The sequence below is a fragment of the Camelus ferus genome, chromosome 11 (genome assembly GCF_009834535.1).
Source record: "Camelus ferus isolate YT-003-E chromosome 11, BCGSAC_Cfer_1.0, whole genome shotgun sequence".
NCBI classification, from domain to species: Eukaryota; Metazoa; Chordata; class Mammalia; order Artiodactyla; family Camelidae; genus Camelus; species Camelus ferus.
Window position 1 is genome coordinate 34,311,709 of NC_045706.1, and position 21,160 is coordinate 34,332,868.

At 34.6% G+C, this 21,160-nt stretch overlaps 1 protein-coding gene across 1 annotated transcript in view; it reads right to left on the reverse strand.

Moving 5' to 3' along the window:
• LIPK (lipase family member K) overlaps window positions 1–10,379 on the reverse strand; it is a 30,002-nt gene extending 19,623 nt beyond the window's left edge. The window contains exon 1 of the mRNA XM_032491381.1: window positions 10,268–10,379. The gene's annotated coding sequence lies outside the window, so the exon portion shown is untranslated. The remainder of the gene's footprint in view (window positions 1–10,267) is intronic.
• Window positions 10,380–21,160: the final 10,781 nt, after the last annotated feature.

Sequence of the window (21,160 nt, forward strand, 5' to 3'; positions counted from 1 at the left end):
CCACCCTCTTCTGAAATGTGCAGCTGGGGGGAGCCTGTGGGCTAGTAATGATGCGGGGAGGAGGACTAAGTGGCTCTCCCTGCGGGCTGCTTGTAGGAAGATCTGGAGTCTAGTCCTCAGCAATGGCACAAAAATGCACTAGCCCCATGACCAGCTGTGTTTTGCAGTGATGACCTGAAGCCCATTCAGCTGCCTTGGTTTCCTTCTTCTGTGCAACGGATCTGGGTAAGGAAGGAGTCTTTGAATTGAGTAGTGAATAAATGACAGGTTATTTTGTACCAACATCTTTTTTTAAATAGGAACATATAACAGCAGTTAAGAATTTGTTTGCTTAAACCTTCTACCAAGAAATCTCATTTTTCACTCTATAAAGTATCTTATCTAGTCAATCTGTAATTCTCATATCATGGATTAAGCACCTATATGCTTAATCATCATAATTATTATTTTTCCACAGGTAGAAAATGTCAATTTAGGATTTAAAGATCTATTTTACTCCATGTTCTTTTCACTAAGTCTTGCTGCCTCTTATAAAATTTTCTATAATAAAATTTTCTCAAAGTGTTACAAGATTTCAGAAAGTCTGGGCACAGTGTAACTTTGTAAAAGATTAGAAGGAGGAACAATTTTGTCTTAACAGATTTGAGTATAAAATTCTTTTCGGTGACAAAATTGAAAATAGAATAGGGCCTAGAAATATGAAACTATCCTGTGTATCCAGGTTGCTTGCCAACCAAATAAAAGATTACAAGACAAAGCCAGTGTTCACACGCACAATAAAACGTAAATAAAATGCAGATAACATGTATGACATTCTCACAGCCCAAGGGAGCTGTGACAATTGGGATGAAAATTTTATATATATATATATAAATAAAATATACTGAGTATAATATTAATAAGAAACATGTAATCATTTTCCCTGTCATCAATTTGTATCATCTTTTATGAACTAATGAGCTGAGAAAGATGAGAAAAGAAATGTAGGAAGAGAGAGAAAGAGGAGGAGGAAGAAAGCAATCATATGATAGATAATTATCTGGACTAAAGGATAAAAGATTCAAGTTTATAATGAATCAGTGTTACTTATATGATTGTCACCAGGCTAAACGTTTTCAATTACTTCTGCCACCTCTCCAGTCCAACTATCACATTTCGAATACCTGTGTCATTTTACTGAGCTCCTGGTTAGTCTTTTTTTTTCCAGTCTTTATGACTCAAATCATTATGTACACTGGTGCCAGATTAATTTTTATAAAACCATTTCATCACTTCGAATTTCCATTCAAGAAATCTTAATGAAAAACGTCTGCTGCCACAAAACTGGCCTCTGCACCCCAAAAGCCAGATTGAGACTTGAAGGCAGCTTTGGGAGAAAAAGAGCAGCTTTATTGCTTTGCCAGGCAAAGGAGACTCACAGCAGGATAATGCCTTAGAGACTAGGAATCCATCTTGGAGTTGAGGTCTTGAAGTTTTATAGAAGGAAACTGGATGGAACAGAAAAGGTGATAACAATCAGGGCGCTTTACGGGGTGCTGCTACATTCCCCTTAACCTCCATCCATCTTTCTGGCATCATGGGGGAACTGCAGAGGGTTTGTCCATTCTTCTGAGATCATCCTCCCATTACCTTCTTCCTGGAGCATAGCCTCTGGGTTAAAAGTATTGTAAAGAATGTAAATGTAAAGGGAGAGGTTTGGGGGTTACTTAGCACAAAAGCAGTAAGGGAGAGAAGCAAATTGCAGGATTTCTTAGTCAGAAAGGATCAGCAGACAGTTTCAGCATCAGGGAAGTTAGTTTGTTTCCTACTTCTTCATTTTTACTTCCAGTCATGATGGAGTAGCCCTTACAAGACTAACTGTCTCACTGACAAAATATAGAAGTCAATTATTTTCAGACATCAGACAACAGGGTACAATATTGCAGTCCTTTTTATATTTTAAAAAGCCAACAGAAGAATCAAAATAGAATGCTAAAATTTTTGATATCCGAGAAGAAGGCAGAAAAGGGGGTAATAGAGAAACAGGAAAAAGAAAGAAAGAAAGGAAGAGAACAAATGGAAAATAAATGGGAAAAAGATGGCAGACAAACCCAAATGTATCAAAAATTACTTTAAATATTAATGCAAAAATACTCCAGTTAAAAGACAGAAATTACCAGACTGGATTAAAAAAAAAAAAAAAAACAAAGCCCAAATACATCCTTTGAACAAGAGACCCATTTTAAATATAAAGAGAAATAGATTGAAAGTAAAATAAATAAAGGAGTATACCATGAAAACAGTAACCGTAAGAAAGCTGGCATGGATATGTTAATATCAGACAAAGCAGGTTTTCAAGACAAAGAGTATCATCAGAGATAAAGAGGAATGTTTCATAGTGTTTATTCACCTGGAAGTACAAGCCATTTCATCAGGACAAGAAAACAATCCTACATGTGTAGGTACCTAAAAATAGAACTTAGGAATGAAAAAGGAAAAAAAAACTGACAGAACTAAAGGGAATTCAGTTTCATAGTTGGAGTCAATATCTGTCTTTCAGTAATTGATAGAAAAAATAGACAGAAAATCAGTAATAATATAGACAATCTGAACAACACTATAACTAAGATGATCTAATTGACATCTGCAGAACACATCTAAAGACTCCATAGATAGCTGAAAAATTAAAAGGAAAATTAGAAAAGTTTTGGAACTGAATGATAAGGAAAACACTACTAATCAAAATTAGGGATGCAGCCAAAGTGTGCTTAGAAAGATACTTAGAGATTTAACTTTATTATGAAAAAGTTTACAATCAATAATCCAAATCTCTGCTTTACTAAGTAGAAAAAGAAAGTTAAATCAATCCCAAAGTGAGTAGGAAGGAAAAGAGTAATAATCAATAAAATAAAAACCAGAGAACATTAGAAAAAATTATCAAAACTAAAAGTTAGTCCTTTGGAAAGATTAATAAAATTGATAAGCACTAGAAAGACTAATCAAGGAAAAAAACAGTTATATAAAATGCCAGTATCAGAAATGGAAGAGTAAAATCATTAAAAATATTTCAAATGATAAAATAATAAGGGAATATGATGAAAATTACATGCCAATAAATTTAATAAATTAGATTAACTAAACAAATTCTTTGAAAAATTCAAATTCAAAAACTGTTTCAGGAAGAAACAGAACATTTGCTCAGCCCTATATCTATTAGAGAAATTTAATCTGTTGTCAAAAAGATTTACACACACACACACACAGAAATTTTAGGCCTCAACTGTTTCATTGGTAAATATCCTATTTAATATTAAAGGAAGACATTATCACAATTAAGAAAAACAGAAACAAAAACAAAAAAACCCTAAATTGTCACAGAAATAGAAACGGAAGAAATGATTCCCAATTCATTTTATGAGGCCAACATAAATTTATAATCTTCTTCTAAAATGACTTAATAGTCAAAACATATTTGCAAAAGAAACATAGTTGGGTAACTCACACTACCTGATTTCAGGACTTACTATAAAGCTACAGTAATCAAGACTGACTGTGTTGTAGTGTCATAAGGATATATAGTTCAGTGGAATACAAAAATCAGTCCAAACACAGACACATACACAAATAGTTGGTCAACTGATTTTGGACAAAACTTTCAAGGTAACTCAATGGAAAAGAATTATATTTTCAAAAATAAAGTTAGAACCATGCATTGAAGAAAAAAATCAAACTCTACCTCTAATTCACACCAGTCACAAAGTTAAAAGTAAATCATAAGCCTAAATATAGAAGTTAAAATTATAAAAATATGGAAGAAAACAGAAAATGTTTGTGACCTTGACATAGACATGGATATCTTAGGATAGAAAAAGCATAAAAGAAAAAAAATGATAAATTGGACTTTATCAAAATTAAGAACTTGTACTGCTGAAAAAACACTATTAAGAAATTTAAAAAGCAAGGCATAGAGTTAGAGAAAATACTTGTGAAGCAAATATCTGACAAATAATCTTATCTGGAATATATTAAGGGTTCTTATAGTTCAATAAGAAGTCAAATAACCAATAGTAAAATGGACGAATCCTTGAACAGACACTTTACAGAAGAAGATATATGAATGACTAAAAAACACATGAAAAGGAGCTCCATATTTTGAGTCATCAGTGAAATGCAAATTAAAACTACAGTGAGATAGGTCTTCTCATCCACTCTAATAACTAAAATTAAAAAGACCAATTGTTGGCAAGCACAGCAAAAGACTAGAACTCTCAAACGTTGCTGGTAGAAATGTAAAATGGTATGAATACTAGATAAAACAATTTGGTATTGTCTTACAGAGTTAAATATACGATATATTATTACCACATGGCTCAGTATTTTCACTCTTCAGTATTTACCAAGAGAACGAAAACATATGTCTATAAAAAGATTTGTAAATAAATATTCATAGCACCTTTATCCATCATGGGCTCCAAGCGGACATAACTCAAAAGGCTGTCAATAACAGGATGGATAAACAGATAGTGGTATATCCATCCAGTGAAATACTAAATAGCAATAAAAAAAGAAACAAACTACTGATACACACAACCACATGGAAAGACCTCAAAAACATTCTGGACAAAAGAAAGAAGCCAGACACAAAAGAGCAGATATAGTATGATTATACTTATTTGAAATTTTAGGAAAAAAATAATACTAACATAATAGTGATAGGAATCAGATCAAAGGTGAGCTGGGGCTAGGGATGGGGGTGGGAAGAGACAAATATGAAGGACCATCTAGGGTAATGAAAAGGTTTACTATCAAGCTCTACCTTGTGGTGGTTACATGGGTTTATCTGCTTGTCAAAACTCCTGACTTTTACACTAATAATGGGTAATTACATTATAGTATGCAAGTTACGCCTCAGGAACATTATTGAAAACAAAAAGAAGAAACAACCACAGTGGCCCAATGTCCTTACTATGTTATTTCCATTTGCTGTCTTCCTCAAATGGCAGAATCTCTGGGGTGTTTGCTAAAAATACTAGATTCTTCAGTTCTGTCCCTCAGAGATTCTGATTCTAAGGTAAATATAAAGACTCCAGAATTGCATGTTAAACTAATACCCTCAAGTGATTCTTAATGTAGATGTGTACAACGTTACACTTTGAGAACTGTGTCTTTAAGCAGATTTAATTCCTATTTCTCTGGCTTTGTCATTGTTCCTCATACTGTAATATTCTTACTGTTACCTCTCCAGAGTCTATCTTTCTTGCTTGGTTCAACTCTCTTGAGCCTTTCACTGACTGCTCACTGCTCTGAATTTTTTTTAAATGAGTTTGAAGGTGACAGCAGTGCATAGCAAATAATATTTCAATGGTTTCATTTGTGTTGTCTTTTAAATTACATGGCAAGCAACTTGCCTTATCCTTTCTTCATAAAGTTCTCAGAGATAAACAGTATATCTTTTGACAGCAATTTTGTTAAACTTTAATTTTTAGTCTTCTTAAAAGAGATCTGATTTACAATGTCTGTTGATATAACCACACTCCCCTCCAGACCAACAGCCAAATTTACTCTTTTGTTTTCCTTCTTTACTGAAATTTAATTACCTTGTTAAATAAAAATATCCTGGCACTCTTTTTTTAATTTCACCTCTCAGTCCCCATTTTAAAGGCAGATTTCTAGTCCTATGAACTTATGAAAGAGAATGTAATGGTATTTGGCATATGTTAGATACTCGATAATGTCGTTAGATTGTAATTCAACTGACAGGTCACAGAGCCAAACTCATTGATCTCCATGTGCTGTTGAAGTATTCAAACTGATTCTTTTTCAGATATAACCTTTGCAGAGAAATAATACTAGTCTTCCCTTTAGAAATGATTCTGGTAGGGCACAATTATGTGTGCATTTATAGCAACTGAGCAGAAATACGGCTGTGCCAGAAAGTCAATGGTTCATAAAATCATCTTTCTTTCAGGAATGTATTTCTTGTTTTGAATACTCATCTCTCTCTTTTTCAAGCACCAGTAATAAACATGGATAGTATTAATATTTATAATAAAAAATACAGTGTAAATAATAACAGCTATTATACCTCGTGTATATTCTGTAAAATAATAATGATTGCAAATAACTTTGCACCAGGAATTTTTTAATTTTTTATTTAAGTTATTTATTTACTTTTGGTGGGGGAAGGTAATCAGGCTTATTTATTCCTTTATTTTTTAATGGAGATAACTGGAGATTGAACCCAGGACCTCATTCATGCTAGGCTTGGGCTCTACCACTGAGCTATACCCACCCCTTTGTGCCAGGAACTTTTAAAAGTGATTTGTATAAATTAACTTAATTCACAGAACAACTCTATTGGTAAGTGCACAATTATTATCTCCTTTTTGTTTGTTTGTTTTATAGGAGGTGAAACTGAGGTACAGAGGGGATCGTATGTTAGCTGAATTCACATTTAGTAAATGCTGGCACTGAGATTTATACATGGTTGGTTTAGTACAAGATGCGTCTCCTGTGTAGTGGTGGAGCATTCTGTATATCATTTCATTTTTATGATGAATTATAAAGGGATGCTTACATAAACCATAATATGTTAATTAAATGTTACAGATAAAGCCATTAAAATGTATATGAGGACTACATAATATCATGAAAGCACACTCATAACATTATGTTAAACAGGGAAAAAAGTATTGTTGGGAGGAAGAATTGTAGTCTTCATGCTAGGGTATGAAATGACTTTCCAAGAAACACATAGGCACATAAATCGTTTTTCAAAAATCAAATTCTAGATCTTTCACTCTCATGTATCCTCTCTCCTAAAATTAACATGGCTTGAGATTTCTAACTTCAGGTCGGTTCTCCTTTTTAAACTCTGCTTTACAAAGGAAAGGCATAACTCTCTTCTCCTGAATCTTAACTATGGTGAATTTTCCCAGGTTGTAAAAGATCTGAGGCCCCTAACAGAGGACATTTAATGATATTGATCTTGGGGGGAAGGGAGACTTTAATAAAGTATTCATTCTTTCTCAAAGCAATTAACTTCTGAAAATCAAGTCGTTTCTAATTCATTGCTTTCAAAAAATCGAAAAAGGATCTACATGAGTTGTTAGGAGGTAATTGTTAAAAAATAATTTTGTAGATGCTTCACTATGATTTTTGACACAAAGCTTCAAAAAGCTCAGAGTTGAATGGCATTATGTAAACATGGCTTTTCAGCACTTACATGTGTTGATAAATGAAAAAGAACTGATGCTAAATTTTGTGTCATCTGTAAATAAATAATATCTCTGAGTGCATGAATTAAAAGGAAAAGTTCTATTCATGTCATTAAGAGATTCATTGTTAATAAAAATTGGTTTTAATGCTTAATAATTATTCACTGAACTTTGAATATATTTATGATCCTTTGACCAACTCTATTTGAATAAAAACTACAATGACAAATCATTAAAAATTTAAAAGATAAATGCAACTTTATAGTCACGAGAAGGGAAAAAAATGTAAATTTTAATGTATATTCACTTTTTAGTTGCAGAGAAGGATCAATTAATCTCTAAAAGACTTCTTAAGCATGTAAATAAATGACACCAGGATATGTTTTTATCAAAATATATATAAAATACCTATAGAAAAAAGAGGAATGGGAATATAAATTTAATGAGAAAAACAAAAGATATAAAATTTCAATTTCAAAGAAAGAGATACATTTTAAATTAAAATTTTTTTTTTCCAATGGATGATCTTAGATATCAAAAAACTGTTCGAGATATATTTTAAGAATTGCATAACAATTTCATTTTAAACTGACACTATATATGAGGTAACTTAAAGTCTATCCTTTGCAAGTATTCAAAATCATGGTAAAATTTTTTTCACATGTCACCCCAAAAATATGTAAACATTTACAGAGTTTTGTAAAAGTTCTTTGGAGTTATAAAAGTAAAACCAAATTTTAAGCAACTACAATTTTATTTTTAAAATCTTTCAAATGAGTAAGCACACCAAACAAGTATGATTTTAGAAACACTAGAAAGATCACTCCAAAATGGTAATGGTTTTATCTGGGTACTAGGAAAAAAAGTTTTCCCTCTTCTACTAATTTACTTCTTGATTAGATATTTTTCTCAATGACTTTATTAGCTTGAATTACTCTTATAATAAATGCATATTAAAGTATTTTATAATAAATATTTGTGATATAAAATATTATTATAATAATATGTATGTACTAAAATATGCTAAATAAAAATATTTAGAAATAATTGGCTGTAAATTTAAGTTCAGTGAACTCTAAATAAAGGGCCTAGAAGTCTTCTCATGAGGAAAAGTCCACACGTGTTAGTATTGCCACCCTGTAATAACCATTTTGACAGTTCCCCCTAGTCTTCCTTTATTATGGGATTTTTGGCAGTGATGCATCTGGCTGGGTTTGCCAGAAAACTGTTGTCTGTCAATGAAAATGTTTGGGCATCTGGCACAATTTCCCTTTTTACCTGGCATTTTCAGTCTAAAACCCATCAGGGTGTTTATAAAAATTTAGATTCCATCTTGCCCTTCCTTACTTCAGTGTCCTTCACAAAACTCTGATACTCTCATCTCTTACCAAAGATCAGTGACTCACAAGGTTACACAACTATTAGCAGCAAAGTTAATCAGAATCTACATCTAAATTGAGTCTCTGTTTTCTGAAATCCTCCACCCACAGAGTGAAAGACTTAATAAATCAGGAGGAATAAGGAGACTATTAGCAAGTGAGAGAAAGGAAGTTATTACACAATCAGATGTCCAGGTCTGCAAATTTCAGATTTGAGGATTAAGTCCCATTGTGTCAAAGGAAGGATCAGGCAGTTTGATAGGATCTTGAAATAAGATGGAGAGGCTAATAGCTCTGTGCTCCAACCCCAGAGGCAGCAGAAGAGCAAAGAGTCTTAGAATGAACAGGAAAGAAAATACCCAAGAAAGAAGAAGAAGAAATAGCTAGTATCTAGAAGGCACTATATTTTCACGGCTCTTCTACAATATTAAGGCCAAAGCACTTCTTTTGCTTCTCAAAATAGCCCCTGAAAGATTGCTGTCTAAAAATTAATTAATTAATTAGCTAATTAATTAATTAATTAATTAATTAATTAATTTTAAAAAGGAAGAGCTGTGGAGGAAATAATTTTCCCTTCAATTTCTTTTACAAGGTAAAGGAGACATAATATAGGCCAATGAAGAAATATTAAAGCAAGCCATATTAGAGTAAAATGACTCCATTAACACCACATTTTTACCTCCAAATTTAGTTCCACACTACCATATTTCCTGCCTGAAGTGTTAAACGTGCTAAAGTGATTATATATTTGATAGATAAATGATTATATATATTTCAGTTATACAGAAAGTCTGGTAACAACTTCTTTCTTAATTCTGGAAACAGTAAGTTAAGGGTAAATATATTTACTGTAAAAACAAACAAAAAATAACAACCACCTGGCTTTGACACATATAATTAAAGGATGATCGTTGGAGCTCTCAGTGTCTGGAGGGGGATATTAGTGCATCACGTAGACTTGTCCTCATCTCCCTGGACTCAAATACACATCTGCAATTATAAGGACTGGAGGAGCATTTTACTCTTAAATAACACCAACAACTAATATGAACAAATTTTTCACTCCTCACTCAGCAAGGCTATTCATTACAAAGCAGCAGAAAAAAAAAATAGTGGGTCCTTCACAAACTACTAGAAGGATGTTCCTAATTTCTATAAGCAGTCATATCACTTAGCACAGTGACTCCTGCCAATCACTTGCCCCCACGTTTCCCTGCAGATAACCCCACTCATAAAAAGGAATATTTGGGCTCAAGGCCACTGGAATGAGACAATAATAGGCTTTTTGAAAATGCTAAACAGTTTTCAAAACATTATCCAAGTACTAGTTCCCAAACCCCTAGATGCACAGCCCCAAAGAACGGTTTCTTACATTCTTAGAAATACGTCGCTAGTATTTCCAGGTGTAGATTTGTCGTACCACCTCTCATTGCAATTCAAAAATAGCAACGTCTGCTTTGTAAATGTTACAGCTTTCTGAAAGGGAAAACTCATCATTCCACGTCTGGAAAACTCAGTATATCTTCTCCACCTAGAGTGATCACGTTTTACTCCTGCTATGTCTTGCTTAACTTGATAGAATCAAAACACAATGTTCCTCAGCAACAATCAAGTTTCTCTGTCTCCAAATATTTCCCATGTCTCACTGAAATACTATGTTCCAGGCTCTGCAAATGGATCAATAGTCATTACCTGATCTCTGAAGTCTCTGGGGGTTTGTCTTCAAGTCCTGGGAGCTTCAGATGGATTTCAGCTCCTTCCAGATGGAGCTATCAGTGGAGTATGCTCTGTTTGAAACAGCCCAGAAGATGTTGCAACCAGAAATTTCTCAACTGAACACAGATCAATCATGGCTTCAAATACAACAGATGCCACCCAGACAACCTTGTTAGGTGAGTTCTTAGCCAGTGATGAATAAAGAATTTAATGGATCAAAATCCCTGCTCCTGTCAGGCCAGTCCGTGAGTTGTGTGCCTTACGGGCTAGATGGATTGAAAGTTTTTCAGCAGGATATAAACTCTCCATTCAGAAAATAATTGTTACCCAAGGATGGATGCAATGACTCCATCATATACGCATCGCTATAAAATGTCTAATCTTCCTGAATCATCCAACTCTAACACCTGTTGTGCTATTCATTCCCAATTACTGCTTTGGCTTTCCTAAATTTTCTCTACCTTGTAATGTAAACTGGATATTAGAACTGGCAGGAAACAGAAAATGTTTCCAATTCTTTCAACTAAAGCCTAGAAAAACAATGTCTCATTCAAGATCTACAGCTAGCTAAGGGCAAAAAACTCAGGCTTTTTCTTACTCTCTAACCGCATAAGCAGCTCCTTGTCTGCACTGGGCAGAGGTTTGGTGTAGGTAACGTGTAAAAAATTTTAGAATTGCACAGATTTCTGTTTTCCGCTTTCATAATTACAAGGGTGCAGATCTAATTTGCTTAAAATAAACCAACCAAACTTCTAAAATGATGAAAAATTAGGATATTTTACATGTTTAAAAGTCATTTGAAGAGGAGAAAGAGTATTCCTGAATTAGTTCCTGAATTTTCTCTGTTGGGTTAGGTGTGTCTGTGTCCACTCAGGACTGCAAACACCCCATCTCAGAACTTGCATTTTAGTCACCAGCCAGAACTTAGTGGCATGAGGCTGATTCAAATATCTTCAATTCTTTGGATTTTGTTGATATAATTAAATTGAAGTCAGTTTGATTCAAAATTGTAGTTGGAATTGGTTTCACTTCTGTTACTGTAATAATTTCAGCTGTTTAATTAAAATTGTTTATAGATTTCTTTGCTTTTTTAGAAAAGTGAATTCCTATGTTTTTTAACAGGGAATTACACTTTCAAGCAATACATTCTGCTAACATGCCACTTTTAGTCTCTGAAAGAAAAATCCAACAAGAAAGAGAGTACATATGTTGGTAATACATAAACAACTGGAATCCAAGTCAATGCTAGAAAATCTGATTACTCTTGGGCAATAGGGCATGCACTCTTACCAGCTGTGATGAGTACCCATTTCTCTATTTAGTTTGCTAGTTGCGATGTCAATATCTCTATCAGTCTGCTATTTCTCTATTCATTTCACTTACGATTTAACTCATTGAACAGAAATCCATCTCTGTTTACACATTTACTTTTGCATTAATGTTTGTGCTCTTGAGATCTTCTTTAAGCTTAATTCCCAACCGTTAGATGACAAAATAGCAAGGCAAGGTTGCTTCCCCTTTCTGTCTTTTAGTAAAGGCTTTACCGTCCTGCAGAGGGGGCGGGTCCCAACTTGCTTTTTTGCTTCTCCTCAGGGTCTTATGCCCTGGAGGGCTGGGTCTTCTCTCATAGAGCACTTTCTGACCCTCTTTCATTGTGGTTTCCAGGACATCAAGGTAATAGGGCAGAGCAAGGGAAAGAACAGTAATTCCCAATTGCTGTTGGCTGATACTGAAACCCATAGGATGAACCCTATATAAACTATGGACTTTGGGTGATTATGATGCGTAAGTGCAGGGTCATTAATTGTAACATATGTACCGCTCTGGTGGGAGATGTTGATAAGTGGGGAGGCTATGTGTATGTGGGGGTAGGTGGTGAATGGAAAATTTCTGTAACTTCCTCTCAATTTTGCTGTGAACCTAAAACTGCCCTAAAAATGTCTTTAAAAAATTATGCCTTTAAGTCTGAGTCAGAAATTTCACGTTTTTTTTCATCAAGGAGGTTTAAATGTCTTGATGTTTGCATGATGGCTTCTATTGTTCTAGTTTATTGCTTTGGTGTACTGTCCCCTGAGGTTTGCATTTTTATGGGCTTGTTGGTAGGGACCTAAACTACCCATGAAGTTTAAGATCTCTATTTCAGATTACGTAATCCTTCAATGCTGTACACTGAAGACCTTTTGTATGTACCTGTGTGTATATGTGCCTGATATCTTGAATGGCTGGAGTAAACTGGAGATTATGAGTTAGAGGGAAATGAGGCCAGGGAGAAGGCAGACTTCAAAACTTCCCTCCCTCTGCTGATGAATTTTATAATCCATCAAGGCCTGCGATTTTCGTAGGGAGGGAGGTATGAAATTTGAAAAGGTTGAAAATCTTACAGAATTTGTTGAATCTAAGGTATCCTCATTTGGAAACTGTATCCTTCATTATATTACATACTCTAAGGAAAGAAAAACAATTTCTATTATATTCATAAAATATCTTCAATTATAAGAATCATTCTGAATACTGAGATAAGAAAATGTAAAAATGTGCATTTTTAAAAATTGAAGTATAGTTAATGCATGTTGTGCTAGTTTCTGGTGTACAGCAAAGTGATTCAGATATGTATATAAACAGTTAGATTACATACATATACATTCTTTTTCATATTCTTTTCCATTATGGTTTATTACAAGATATTGAATATAGTTCCCTGTGCTATACAGTAGGACCTTGTTGTTTATCTATTTTATATGCAGTAGTTTATATCTGCTAATCCTAAACTCCTAATTCATCTCTCTCCTTCCCCCTTTCCTCTCTGGTAATCATGTTTGTTTTCTATGTCTGTGAGTCTGTTTCTATTTCATAAATAAGTTCATTTGTGTCATATGAAAATGCATTTTGAAATCAATGAAATATAGTTAATTACAATTCAAGGGCCACAAAATCTTTATAAGAATTTGCTTTATGATTCTGATTTAACTATGAGTTAAAACACTTACACGCTTTGGCATATCATAAAGTGAAATTACGTAGGATTTTGCAAGCCCCAAAGATCTCTTCTTAAATTTTGTAGGGGCTTTAAAGAAACAACTTTCTTTTTCAATGAAAGCCATTCTGGTAGGTATGAGGTGATATCTCACTGCAGTTTTGATTTGCGTTTCTCTGATAATTTACTATGTTGAGTATCTTTTCTTGTGCCTGTTGGCCATTCATATGTCTTTGTTGGAAAAATGTCTATTTAGGTCTTCTGCCCATTAAAAAAAATCAGTTTGTTTGTTTGTTTTTGATGTTGAGTTGTATGAGCTGTTTAAATATTTTGGATATTAATCCCTTATTGGTTGTATCATTTGCAAATATTTTCTCCCATTCAAGCCTATGGTGACTCTCTCTCCTTGGCCCACTTCTTTCCTAACTTAATGTGCAGCCAGTCAGGGCATGTCTAGATGTTTTGCTTCCCACGTGGAGTCAGACATAAGGCTGCTGTTTTCCAAAGTGCAGGATATGTACCTTCCCCTGGCCAAGTTGTCATGTTGACCTTCTTTCCTTAGGGCTGAACTGAGAGGCAAGTACTTACATCTATGCTCCCTGGAGGAGGGAGAATGAGTAGGGGGAGGAAGAGGTGGGATTCACAGCACAGTAATAAGTTTCTCCTAAAATTCTCTCCTGAAGTCCACAATTCCTGACATTTTTAGACTCTTGATGTGACCATTGGAGGAGATCATCGAGGAGATGTGACTGCTAGTTGACCCACGACCTGGACCTAGGTAACTGGAGCCACCTCACCCTCTCCTCTGAATGTGCCTCCTGCTTGCTTTCCCTGCACTAGGACATAGCTTTGAGATGGTAAATTGTTGAGACCATCTTGACATATATATGACTGAACTCAGTTAAAGCCTCTTTATAAACTTTTAAGATTTGGGTAGACAGGTGCAGAGATTAGCTGTCTTGTGGCCATCCAAGACAAGCTTCCTAAGTAAGTTCCCTTGCTTATCAAATTCTGCCATCTACCTCTTTCTTCAGTGTCTCCTTGCCCTTCATGTACAGGAGTCAGTTTACCAACCAACAGGGTATGGAAATCTAAGAGGTAAAACATCTTCTCCCACTTTCCTATCAGTCTTGCACAGGAGTGTAGCCCTTTACTTTGGAGGATTGTTTCTACCACATTCGATCTCAATAGACCTTCCCATTTTAACCCTTCCAAGAGCTATTACAAATTTAGGAATTTATTAATGTTACTGCAGTGAAACCCATTTTGGACTTTTGACCTCCAGGACTGTAAGGTCATAATTTTGTGTTGCATTAAATTGCTGCATTTGCAGTGTCCAGCAATAGGAAGCTAACACATTATCCGCTTGTTGTATGTTTCTCCCCCTAGATTCTGTGCTCTTTAAGGGTAGGGATACTGTTCAACTTTAGTGTAATAAAGGATCAGCAGGAATGTATAAGGTGTTAAATAAAGTTTGCCCAATTTGAGTTCATTAAAGAAAGAGGTTAAATATGGATCTGATGCATTAGTAATCATTTCAGTTTTTTGAAGGGCCAATAATAAAAGTACTCTTCTTTCATTAATTATTTGCATGTAGATTTTACTTCAAAGAAAAAAAGAAGATGGTTTCCAAATTCAATTGATAGTTATATGAAACTTTCACTTACTCCCCTCCCTCTTTCTCTCTTTAGGTGCTTCATACAGTTTTTTCATAAAGTCATGAAATGTTAGAGCTCATGGGATCCTTAGAGATTATGTGTTAATATTTCTTCACTTAAAGGAAACCTGCATTTTAAGAAGTTAGAATTAACAGAAGATTGCGACAGAGCTAAGGCTAGAAATGATTTCCTGTACAGTATTAATTTTACTAAATAACTGTCTTTACCGAAAATCTCAAGGCATGTCACGTGTATATATGTACATATAACTATGTGTGCACACACACAGATTATTCACAGAATATTCATGGACTCTGCAGATTATGAGCTAAATATATTTTTAAAGGACAATTTTTTCCCCTAGCCAACCACAAGCACACAAGTGAAAACAATAGAATTCATAATCTTTTCTTCTTATTTTGGGTCTCGATTTTGAATGTTAGATTTGTTATGTTTTATAAATATACATACCTTGAATGTATTCTTTTTAACATATCAAATATTATGTGACAATAATGGTTTTAAAAAGGTTTTACTCATTTAGAAACATATAGTTTAGTGATAAAAATTTGAATACACACAAATAATTATAAAAAATGCAGAAGGCAGCTGTAATTGGTTTTTTATTTTGTTTTGGTTTGGGTTCAGATAAATACTATGGTAACTGAATGGAAAGGAACCCATTAAAAACACTAGGCCCATCTAATAATGAAAAACCGGCCTTTGAGGCAGAGATTCATCTAGTGAATATTGAAGATAATATTAGTTATACATATCATGTGAATTTAGACATCTTCATGACTTGTCATTTGAAAAGTGATTGTGGAATCCAAGTTTGAGCACTTCTGGATATTGATAATGGAAACCAAGTTCTCTGAAAAAAAGAGTGACCTGTACACAGCAGTGTATGACAGCTGACTCTGGGCCTCTGAGGTTTGTGCAGGTTAGTCTGCACAAAGGTTATATACGAGGGCAGGAAGAACAGTGGGCTCTTCCCTTCTCTTCTCCTGTACTTGTAGCAAATAGAATGGGGAGCGCCATCTTATCAGAACCTAGCTTGGCAATTTATGCCTCTGGAACCATGCTTCCTTCAACTTTAGTATTTAAAACACTTTTAAGCGATAATCCCCATGCCCCCATTTTGCCTTAGATTTATTTACTCAGTAGATATTTACTGAGCTTCTACTATGTACCAACAATTTTTTTCAGGCAGAGGAGATCCAGCCATGAAGGGATAAAGACCCTTACCCTTGTTGAACTTACATTCTAGATGTAACCAGTAAGCACGTGGCTAATTTTCAACATCAATTTAACTAAGCATAATGCTTTACCAGACAGATAAATAAAAAGCCAAGTATTGTAGAGTTTTGTATCTCAAATTTTAATGTGCTTACAAATCATCTGGGATCTTGTTGAAATTCAGATTCTGATTCAGTTAGTCAGAGTGGTGTATGAGATTCTCTATTTCCAACGAGCTCCCAAGTAATACCAAAACACTCCTAGAACTTAGATCAGACTTTGAGTAGCAAGGCTAGGATAAAGGCAATGTGGTTTTGACTAGATTTGAGTTTTGACTCTGTTTCTTTAATAAGTCCCTGTTGTGTGTGTGTGTTCTAAATAATGAAGACAACTAGAGCAATTATGATGATATAGTTACCATTTATAGAGCATCAACTATGGGTCAGGCACTAAGTTTTTGACCTATATATTTTATTTATTTATTTAATTTTTTTTAATTGAAGTATAGTCAGTTTACAATGTTGCATTGATTTCTGGTATGCAGCATAGTGATTCAGTTATACATATATATATTCCTTTTCATATTCTTTTTCTTTGTAAGTTATTACAAGACATTGAAGAAAGTTCATACAGTAGGACTTTGTTGTTTACCTATATTATATAGAGAGAGTAGTTAGTATCTGCAAATCCTGAACTCTCAATTTGACCTATATATTTTAATCTTTACCAAAATCCTACAAAGTGTGATTGATTGTTTTTATTTGCAGATGAAAACTACTGTGCTTCAAGAGGTAAGTAATTTGTTTAAAGCCATTCACCCAGGCAGGGGTGGGAGCTGTGCTCCTGCTCTTTGCTCAGAGGGCTCTCATTTGTAAAATGAGGACAAAAAGTGAATGTGATAATGCCTGCAAGATGCTGAAGATGGTTCTTGACATTTAGTAGGTCAGTCTTCCTTCCTCTGTAGGAGAGGTCTAGATTACATGTTTAAATACAATCAGAAAATCTGAAATCATCATGACTGGACAAGAATTGGGAGAAGGGGCACTTTGGGAAGCTAATATTCTTAAATACCATGTTTTTTCTTCCCACTGTATCTACTTCATTAGTCCAGAAGTCATTGTGATTGGTAGACAGACTCTCTTGCTGTTTCCATGGTCCCTGATGAGACTAATCATGAAAAGATGCTCAACTCCACAGTCTTCCCAGCTCCTACCTAGTCCTTCAGTAAGGCAACTGCTGACACCTCCTCCACCCAATCTGCATTCTTAATCCTATCCCTTTGCTGAAAACTTTTTCTGTCTTATTAGCAGCTACACCACTGTCAACTTGGTGGTCTGAAGCTGTGTGGAAGGGAGGAGAAGCTCCACGTGGCAGTGCATGAGTGTGTATGTGTTTGTATTTGTTGGATATTATCATAACTGACACTGCTCCTATGGACCACGGAGCACCAGCACTCCTGGGAGCTTGTTAAAAATGCAATGTCCTTGGGTCCCACTCCAGAAGTACTAGATCAGCATCTCTGGACTTGGGTCTCTGTGTTTTACCAGGTTCTCCAGGAGACTGCAATCTCCAGGAGACTGTATGGTAAAGTCTGAGAAACTCTGACAAAAACTATCATTTTCATAGGAATTCATTTCAGAGGAAAATGTGTTGCAAGTTTCAAATGAACAATTTAGAGATTAGCACCCAGAGACAACCCATTATTAAGTGTAGGCACTGCTGGCCTTATGATAATGAGAAGAGACAGCTCCTGTTGATGCTGTCTCCAAGGAGCAGATCAGATAACAAAGCCTCTCTCTCTACCTCTTCCAACCTCAGGGCATTGATTTATCTACACACTGTTGGTCAATATAAGGTTTCCATGTGCACTTGATTTGTGAAGACAGAAAAATCTCTGGAGAAATGCCGAAATTTGACATTCTTCCAAAGAGTTTAGGTTTATTCCTGCCTCAGCACTCTACCTCAGCAGTCGTATGTTCACTTGCATGATGCCTATATTCAGAAGGAAGATTGAGGTTTTACAAAAATATATATTGTTATTTCTTTTGTTGCTCTGTTTTCAGCTTAACTCAGTTAACCCAACTATCAAATGTCACTTCCTATCCAAACTTGACTGACTATAGGCAAAGTTCTCAGATGCATGTATTAAAGATCTCACATCTGCATATCAGAGATCTCGTGTCTATGTGTTCCTGAAGCATTCAGCAAGGTTTTTCTTTCTTTGTACTTATTAGATTCACTGCTGATTGAATAATAGAGACAATTTGCTTCTTCTCTTCAAGAAAATGCTTGATTTTTATTTTAGAAAACAAATAGCTAAATGTGAAAAAAACCTCTTGGAAGTAATAAAAATAAGAGCATGATTCTATGCAAACACAACAAAACAAAAAATAGTGAATCCAATACTTTCATTTTACTTCAATGCAATTTAACATTGTTCCTCCCTCCAATCCTGAGAGGTGATATATACAATCACATAGGAAGTATGTGTGTGATGGGGGTTGGGGGAGTGTGTGGCAGAGGGGTGCGTCAGAATCCCTGAGGGTGAAATGAGTGAAATTAGGAAAAAAACTCATAAGTGATTTTATAACTCCTCATTTGACAGCCACAGCTATACCCCAGCAAGAATGAGTTAGATATATGCTAGAATTAAGTCTAATTTGTGCTAGAAACAATATCATAAAATTCTTAGGAAAATCTTGAATAAGAAATGAGAAAGACCTATTCATAAGAAACTACATGATTTTACTAAGAGACTTAGAAGGGAACTTGAATAAGTGTCCAGACATTTAATGTTTTGAATGAGAAGATTCTGCTTGAAAAGTTACGAATTCTTTGAGAATTATTTTAAAAAGGCTTAATGCAATTTTAATAAAAATCCCAATGATTTTTTTGAAAACCTAGTGAAAATGTAAATTCATAAGAATAAGAGGGAAAGATTATATATTTAAGAATATTCAAATCAGGGTAACAAGATAGGAATTACCTAACTATATTTTAAAATGCATATTAAAGCTATTAAAAAATTAAAAAGTTTAGCATAGTATAAGAATTGACTATGCAGTTATGAAATAGAAAAACATAATGTATAATACATTGCATAATATATAATAAAAATAACATTATGCATTCAGTGGAGGAAAAAGGTACATGTTGAAGGCTAAAATGGGAAAACAAACTGAATAGGCCTTGGGATCTTAGAGGAAAAGCATTACACTTAGCAAGAAAGAATTAGTATAAAACGTTCTCAAATTTTGAGCTGACAGAAAACCTATCTAAAATTGGCACTGAGTGGGAGGAAAAGTAATTTTCCCTCTAACCTTCTAGGTTCTTGGCTGAGACACCCCTGTAATGAAAGACAGATTAACAAGAGAAAAAACAAACATGTTTCATAACATGTATACCTCCTGTACACAACACAGGGGAGACCCAGGAATACTAAGTAAAGTAATTCCTTGAAACGACCTGAAGTACCATCTCCAGGTAAAGACATAAAAAGATGTTGGGGGTGGGGAAGCAATTATGAGAGGTGAACAGGAAATCACAGTAAACAAGGGGGAAATAGTTATACACATTTAAGTTACTGTCTTCTTCATGGATAATAATTCCTAGAGATTTAGTCATTCTCTTCCTAATATAGAAAGGGAGACTGCCTTACAAATGGAGATTTCTTTTATAAATGTAAATGTCTCTTACAAAATGGTAACTTCTACTCATTTTTTAGAGATTTTCCTGTGTGTGCTCTTTTTAAAAAATAATCAGCCTCAAATAATCCTTATGCCAAAGAAGCATAACTTGGGGTGACAAATTTTGCTCCCCTTCAACGCCATTAGTCATTAATTGGAATCTGGATTTAGATCCAGATCTAAAGCATATGTTCCAATATTCTGCCTTGCAATAAAGAAAAAATGTATATAGAATAAGCAATGGGAAAGAAAATCTTCTCATTAGCCTACATTTATTTCTTCTACATAAACTAACCAAGACTTTAAGATTAGTATTTTAAAGTATTTTAATTATCAAAAATTTTTTATTAAGAGCTCAAATGTTTTGCTGTACTATTTGGCTCAGTAACTTCAGACTGACAATGCAGTTACATAAAAAAGTGCTCAGTAATCAGCCTAAATGAATTTCTTTGAGTGTGCTACGCACTGAGTTCAACTTTCAAATACGGAAAGAGCTATACCTTAGAACATTTGCCACGAAGGTCCAGGAGATGTTTCTGAATGAGGACACTCACCTTAAGAACTTGAGAACACATGAGAATGACTTTGTCCTGGAATCTCGCAGCACTTGCAGAACAAGTGGCATGTATGATTAAACACCTTACTGTGTCCTTGACGATCAGAGCTCCTCTGGAAAGATTTGCCTTTCTAATTCCAACATGCTGTTTATTTGGTACATAATAAAGATTCCAGGAAGAGCTCTTCATTGTTAATGAGGAGAGTTAGCTCATTTGGAAGTGATGTAAATGCAGTCAGACTGTGACATGGGTAGAGGAGTAATCAAACAAGTTCAGGAAGAAATACCTCCCCATTACATAGTAATTATTTTTGAAAGCATATTTTGATATTTTGATAGGAGGATGGGAATTCAGGAAATAGCAACTTCTTCTCAAATATTGTTAAAAAACAAAATTTAAGTAAATTTGAAGACCTAATTTGCTTTATTCAATGATCCACGCGTGAATCAGCAGCATCTCCCCTAGAAGACAGTAAGTGCTTCCAAAGAACTACAGAAGAGGAGAGGTCTTTAAGGGTGGAATGGAGGTATGACAAGGAAATCACAAACGAAAGAAATAATTATTTAGGGCAAGGTCACCTTTTTTTAAGGGAAGACAAGAGTCTGTCGGTTGGATTATCTCATTAGTGTTGGCCAAGAAATTCCACCTTGACTAGTTAAATTTCACATATCTGGGATAGGCTGAAACTGTAATTAAGTCTTGGTTTGCTGACCTGGGACTTGGCACAAGTGACTCAATTTTAGGCCTTTTTTCCC